We start from the raw sequence: 6,650 nt of genomic DNA, 5'->3' as shown, positions 1-6,650 counted from the left end.
AGCTCAGGGTGAGCTGGTGCCGGTGCTTAGTTTTGTTAGTGTTAAAACCGCGGTATCGCGGTTTTAACACTTTTTAAACTTTATAGGCAGAAGCCGCTTCGGCGCTGCGCGCGCCTGCGGCATTTCCTATGTAGGCGCGCGCACGATCGTGCGCACGCAGCGCCGAAGCAGTTTATGCTATAAAGTTTAAAAAGTGTTAAAACCGCGATACCGCGGTTTTAACACTAACGAAACTAAGCACCGGCACCAGCTCACCCTGAGCTGGTGCTCAGTGTTTACAGCTTAAACCTACCATTTGAAATGGTAGGTTTCCTTTAAACAAATGTGTACGAATAAGTAGTTTTATATTTGGAGAGATCAGGCATTACCTATTGTGTCTGTTATTTTTACTGCTTATTACGTTTTATATCAGTTCTAGGGAAAGGGGGTGATTTGATCTTTTGTTTTTTCCTTTTTTTAATTATGTTTGAAACTTTTTTGAATTTTTTTTTTTACTATTTTTTTTAGACCCTCTAGGATACATTTACCCTAGATTGTCCGATCGTTCCTACCATATACTGCAATTCCACGTGCCATCGTCTTTTAAACGCTGCCGCCAGCGCATCGGAAGAGGTAAGAGGCAATATACAGCAAACCCCACCTCTGTATTAAGAGCGCTCACCCAATGAGCCCTCTTCACACACACACCGAGTGTTAAGGGGTTAAAAACCATTTTTTGCACATACCAGGGTATATAGTGAGAGAGTCCTATGCACAATACCTTCAGACAACACAAGATATGATCCAGTTGCAGGGGCCCCTGTTACAATAATGATCTCTGAGAAGATCCCTCTCTATATACCAGTGCAATCTATGTCACAGCGTAACAGTAGCAGATAACAGCTCTTAGTTACATAAAATCCACATATAGGCAACCACTAAGCCCATAGCCTAGTGCAGTGATGGCAAACCTTTTGGAGACAGAGTGCCCAAGCTAAAACCAAATCTCACTTGTATGTTGCAAAGTGCCAACATGCCAATTTAAGCAGTAACTTATTGATCCCTGCTGTATCACAGGTTGTACTCGTATTGGTGTCCTGAGTTCACCAAAACAATAGAAAGATGGAGAAATTTGGTTTGTAGTTTCCCTCCAGGGTCCCCTGAAGAGGAAGATCCAGAGGACCCAGAGCAGGAGCTCCAATGACAATCCATCTCTATCCACACCTTTCTGCTCCTCCTGTAGTCCTGGCAGTGAAGGATGTCACTTTAAAATAACGCTAGCATGCCACGTCCTGGGCTGTATTGGACCACAAGAGAAAGCCTTGAGTCGTATCTGGCAAACTCTGTGTTGGGGTGAAGGCCTGGGTGCCCACAGAAAGGGCTCTGAGTGCCACCTCTGGCACCCGTGCCATAGGTTCGCCACCACTGGCCTAGTGGGTAGAGGCTCTGTATCTCTATGGCAGATGGAGCTGTGAGGTTGTGGGTTTAAATCCCAGGCTGGGCAAAAATGTATTTATTATTATTATTGAGACGATGACTATTATTATGATGTTATGGTAAAAATTTGGGGCATGGCCAGGGCGAGATTGGGGGTGTGGCTTAGGAGGATCACTACGCGTGCTGCCATTTTATCCTTCTTTCCCTTCCAAAAATGTTTGGAGCTATGGTCATAGGTCATACGAAAACGAACTAGCACAAAGAGCCGAGCCGTTCACGTGAACAGCTTTGTGAACTGATGGCTCACTAAACCCCTCCCCTAAACAGCTCGCCACATCCCCTTTGACCCGATAATATCAGGTTAAAAGTGGGTTGTATGGGGAGCCTGTTCAAGAGGCAAAAGAGCCAGCTCTTCTTAGTGGGCGGAGCCTAATGAGCCAGCTCACTAAGAAGAGATGTAATTCCCATCACTACTGCAGACTGTATTTACAAAACAACCCCTGTTTGTATCTCTGGGGTTTCTGAGGCAATATAGCAGGGGCAACAGGCTAATCACACTATTTCTTAGCAGTATTAGCAAATCCTTATACATATGTCCACAGTGTAGACAGAGACCATATAACATGTGACAGGACATATATATATATATATATATACAGCAGATAAGAGAGGGGGATATTACCTGGGGGCTGCACAGTGTATACAGAGACCATATAACATGTGACAGGACATATATATATATATATATATATATATATATATATACAGCAGATAAGAGAGGGGGATATTACCTGGAGGCTGCACAGTGTATACAGAGACCATATAACATGTGACAGGACATATATATATATATACACAGCAGATGAGAGGGGGATATTACCTGGAGGCTGCACAGTGTATACAGAGACCATATAACATGTGACAGGACATATATATATATATATATATACAGCAGATAAGAGAGGGGGATATTACCTGGAGGCTGCACAGTGTATACAGAGACCATATAACATGTGACAGGACATATATATATATACAGCAGATAAGAGAGGGGGATATTACCTGGAGGCTGCACAGTGTATACAGAGACCATATAACATGTGACAGGACATATATATATATATATATACAGCAGATAAGAGAGGGGGATATTACCTGGAGGCCGCACAGTGTAGACAGAGACCATATAACATGTGACAGGACATATATATATACAGCAGATAAGAGAGGGGGATATTACCTGGGGGCAGCACAGTGTATACAGAGACCATATAACATGTGACAGGACATATATATATACATACATACATATACAGCAGATAAGAGAGGGGGATATTACCTGGGGGCCGCACAGTGTGGACAGAGACCATATAACATGTGACAGGACATATTATATATATACATATATATACAGCAGATAAGAGAGGGGGATATTACCTGGAGGCTGCACAGTGTGGACAGAGACCATATAACATGTGACAGGACATATATATATATATATACATATATATACAGCAGATAAGAGAGGGGGATATTACCTGCAGCCCGCATAGTGTGGAGAGAAATAAGATCTACCAGGAAGCGAGAAAAGTAAAATACCCGAATACCGGATAGAACTGCACAGGTGACATTCCTGTACAGGATAGATACTCATATACTGTAGAAGGAAGGGCAGACAGATCATCTTCTAGTATATAAAGGTGTATGTGTGTGTATGTGAGTGTGTGTCCGTCCGCTAAAGGAATCTGGGTTTAGGATCACCAAATTTTGCACAGCCGCTCCATGTGACTCAGGGAATGTCATATAATAAGTTTTTTCACCCCACGCTTTCCAAATTCCACTTATTACCCACCATATATAGGAGCTATTGTCTATGATTGGTTGCTGTTCTGCCACAGATCATTAATATGAGCTCTGAGCAGTGATTGGTTACTATAGGCAATGAGTATCAGATGCTTATGTGTGAGGCAAGAAAATCAAAGGATTTTTTTGTGCGCCTTATAGTCTGAAAAATACGGTATATATCAGATAATAGAGGAGGATATTACCTGGAGTCTGCACAGTGTGAACAGAGACAATATAATAGGATAATATATTACACTCACCGGCCACTTTATTAGGTACACCATGCTAGTAACGGGTTGGACCCCCTTTTGCCTTCAGAACTGCCTCAATTCTTCGTGGCATAGATACACGAGGTGCTGGAAGCTCCTCAGAGATTTTGCTCCATAGTGACATGATGGCATCACACAGTTGCCGCAGATTTGTCGGCTGCACATCCATGATGCGAATCTCCCGTTCCACCACATCCCAAAGATGCTCTATTGGATTGAGATCTGGTGACTGTGGAGGCCATTTGTGTCCAGTGACCTCATTGTCATGTTCAAGAAACCAGTCTGAGATGATTCCAGCTTTATGACATGGCGCATTATCCTGCTGAAAGTAGCCATCAGATGTTACAGGGTACATTGTGCTCATAAAGGGATGGACATGGGCAGCAACAATACTCAGGTAGGCTGTGGCGTTGTACCAAGGGGCCCAAAGAGTGCCAAGAAAATATTCCCCACACCATGACACCACCACCACCAGCCTGAGCCGCTGATACAAGGCAGGATGGATCCATGCTTTCATGTTGTTGACGCCAAATTCTGACCCTACCATCCGAATGTCGCAGCAGAAATCGAGACTCATCAGACCAGGCAACGTTTTTCCAATCTTCTACTGTCCAATTTCGATGAGCTTGTGCAAATTGTAGCCTCAGTTTCCTGTTCTTAGCTGAAAGGAGTGGCACCCGGTGTGGTCTTCTGCTGCTGTAGCCCATCTGCCTCAAAGTTGGACGTACTGTGCGTTCAGAGATGCTCTTCTGCCTACCTTGGTTGTAACGGGTGGCGATTTGAGTCACTGTTGCCTTTCTATCAGCTCGAACCAGTCTGCCCATTCTCCTCTGACCTCTGGCATCAACAAGGCATTTCCGCCCACAGAACTGCCGCTCAGTGGATGTTTTTTCTTTTTCGGACCATTCTCTGTAAACCCTAGAGATGGTTGTGCGTGAAAATCCCAGTAGATCAGCAGTTTCTGAAATACTCAGACCAGCCCTTCTGGCACCAACAACCATGCCACGTTCACAGGCCACAAATCACCTTTCTTCCCCATACTGATGCTCGGTTTGAACTGCAGGAGATTGTCTTGACCATGTCTACATGCCTAAATGCACTGAGTTGCCGCCATGTGATTGGCTGATTAGAAATTAAGTGTTAACGAGCAGTTGGACAGGTGTACCTAATAAAGTGGCCGGTGAGTGTATATACATACACACACGCGCATGCGAGGGCGGTTCAATAAGTACCCGTGTTAGAAATGAAGACACCATTTTTTCCCAAAATTTTTTTTTATTTTTCAACATAGTCGCCTTTTGGAAAGATACACTTCTCCCAACATTCCTGCCAATTTTTTTTAACCCCTGCCAAATATAGGATTTGTCGAACTCTCCAAAATACATCTCTGTCTCGGGAATGACTTCCTCGTATAAGTAAAAATTTTTCCCGTGAGCCATTTCTTCATGTAAGGGAACAAGAAAAAGTCGTAGGGAACCAAATCGGGTGAATAAGGGGGTGCGGCAGCAATTCATAACGCAATTAATGCGGTTTGGCGGCGACAACTTCGGATGCATGTGCTGGTGCGTTATCGTGGTGAAACAGCACCTTCTTTTTCAAATGCGGCCGCGTCTCAAACTCACTGTAGTATTGTCTAGTGATCGTTCTTCTTTTTTCTAAAAAATCCGTGAGGATGACGCCGTTCGCATCCCAAAAAGTCTTCGCCTTCTTTGGAGCAGATTCACTGGGAGAAATAAATTGTTCTGAATGTTTCTGGTGTGTAATGATGAATCCAGGTTTCATCAACGGTATCTCCTCGCATTTTACCCATCCAAAAACAAAAAGCAAATTACCGAACGATACTGCGCTTTTTCCATCTTAGCGAGAATCACGGAACACGTCTCACTCAAATGGCTGCCAAATCCAAACTAACCAATCAATCAGTCTGCAACTTGTTTTACCGTCATTTGAGAGATGGCAACACACAATGGTAACACCAACTTCCCTCAAGAATGCCCTCTGTTGTCAAACACAGGTACTTATTGAACCGCCCTCATATATAAAGTCATGGTCAAAAGTTTTGAGAATGACACAAATATCACATGATGTGTTGCCCTCTGGTTTGTCAGATGTTTTATCACATACAGAGATACAAGTGCAATCATATAATGAGAAACAAAAGCTTTTATGGACAGTTAGAAGGAGTTACTGCAGCGAGTCAATGGCGCAGATTTACTTACCTGGTCCAGTCGCGATCCAGCGGCACGTTCACTAAAGTCGTGCGCAGGATGTCCACCAGGTGTCGCTGCTACGCTGAAGTCCGCCGGAGTTCACCTTCTCGGTCTCGGTGTATGCGAGTGCAATTCTTGCGACACAATTTTTTTTTAGAAATTCTGCGTTTTTTCCGAATCCGACGGGTTTTCCGATGGCCACTCCCCCCGATTAAGGTCGTGTGAAAGCCATTGCGATACGCCACAATCCGATCACGAGCGCCAAAATCCCGGGGCAATTCGAAAAATTCGGGAAACCTGACAATATAACAGGATATTTTTTTTTTTTAGTTTTCAACATAGTCCACTTTTGGAAACATACACTTCTCCCAACGTTCCTGCCAATTTTTTTTAACCCCTCCCAAATATGGGATTTGCCGAACTCTCCAAAATACGTCTGTCTCGGCAATGACTTCCTCGTTTAAGTTAAATTAAATCGCCCCCCGATTTTTGTCGTGTGGAAGCCGGCGATACGCCAAAATCCCGGGGCAATTCAGTGCAAATCGAAAAAATTTGGGAAACCTGACGAAAATGCGCGATTCGGACCCTTAGTAAATGAGCCCCAATATTTGCAGTGTTGACCCTTGTTCTTCAGGACCTTGCAATTCTCCCTGGCAGATCTCACTCACCTTCTGACTGATAGCCGTCCATTCCTGCACAATCACTGCTGCATTTTGTCACAATGTGTTGGTTTTTGTTTGTCCCCCGTCTCCTGATGATTGACCACAAGTTCTCAATGGGATAAGATCCGGGGAGTTTCCAGGCCATGGACCCGAAATCTCTCTGTTTTGTTCCCTGAGCAATTTAGTTCTCCCCTTTGCTTTATGGCAGGTGCTCCATCATGCTGGAGAAGGCATTGCTCATCACCAAA

Source organism: Engystomops pustulosus, chromosome 7, assembly GCF_040894005.1.
Source record: "Engystomops pustulosus chromosome 7, aEngPut4.maternal, whole genome shotgun sequence".
Taxonomy (NCBI): Eukaryota; Metazoa; Chordata; class Amphibia; order Anura; family Leptodactylidae; genus Engystomops; species Engystomops pustulosus.
The sequence above is the reverse complement of the archived record's forward strand: the minus strand, read 5'-3'. Positions refer to the sequence as shown.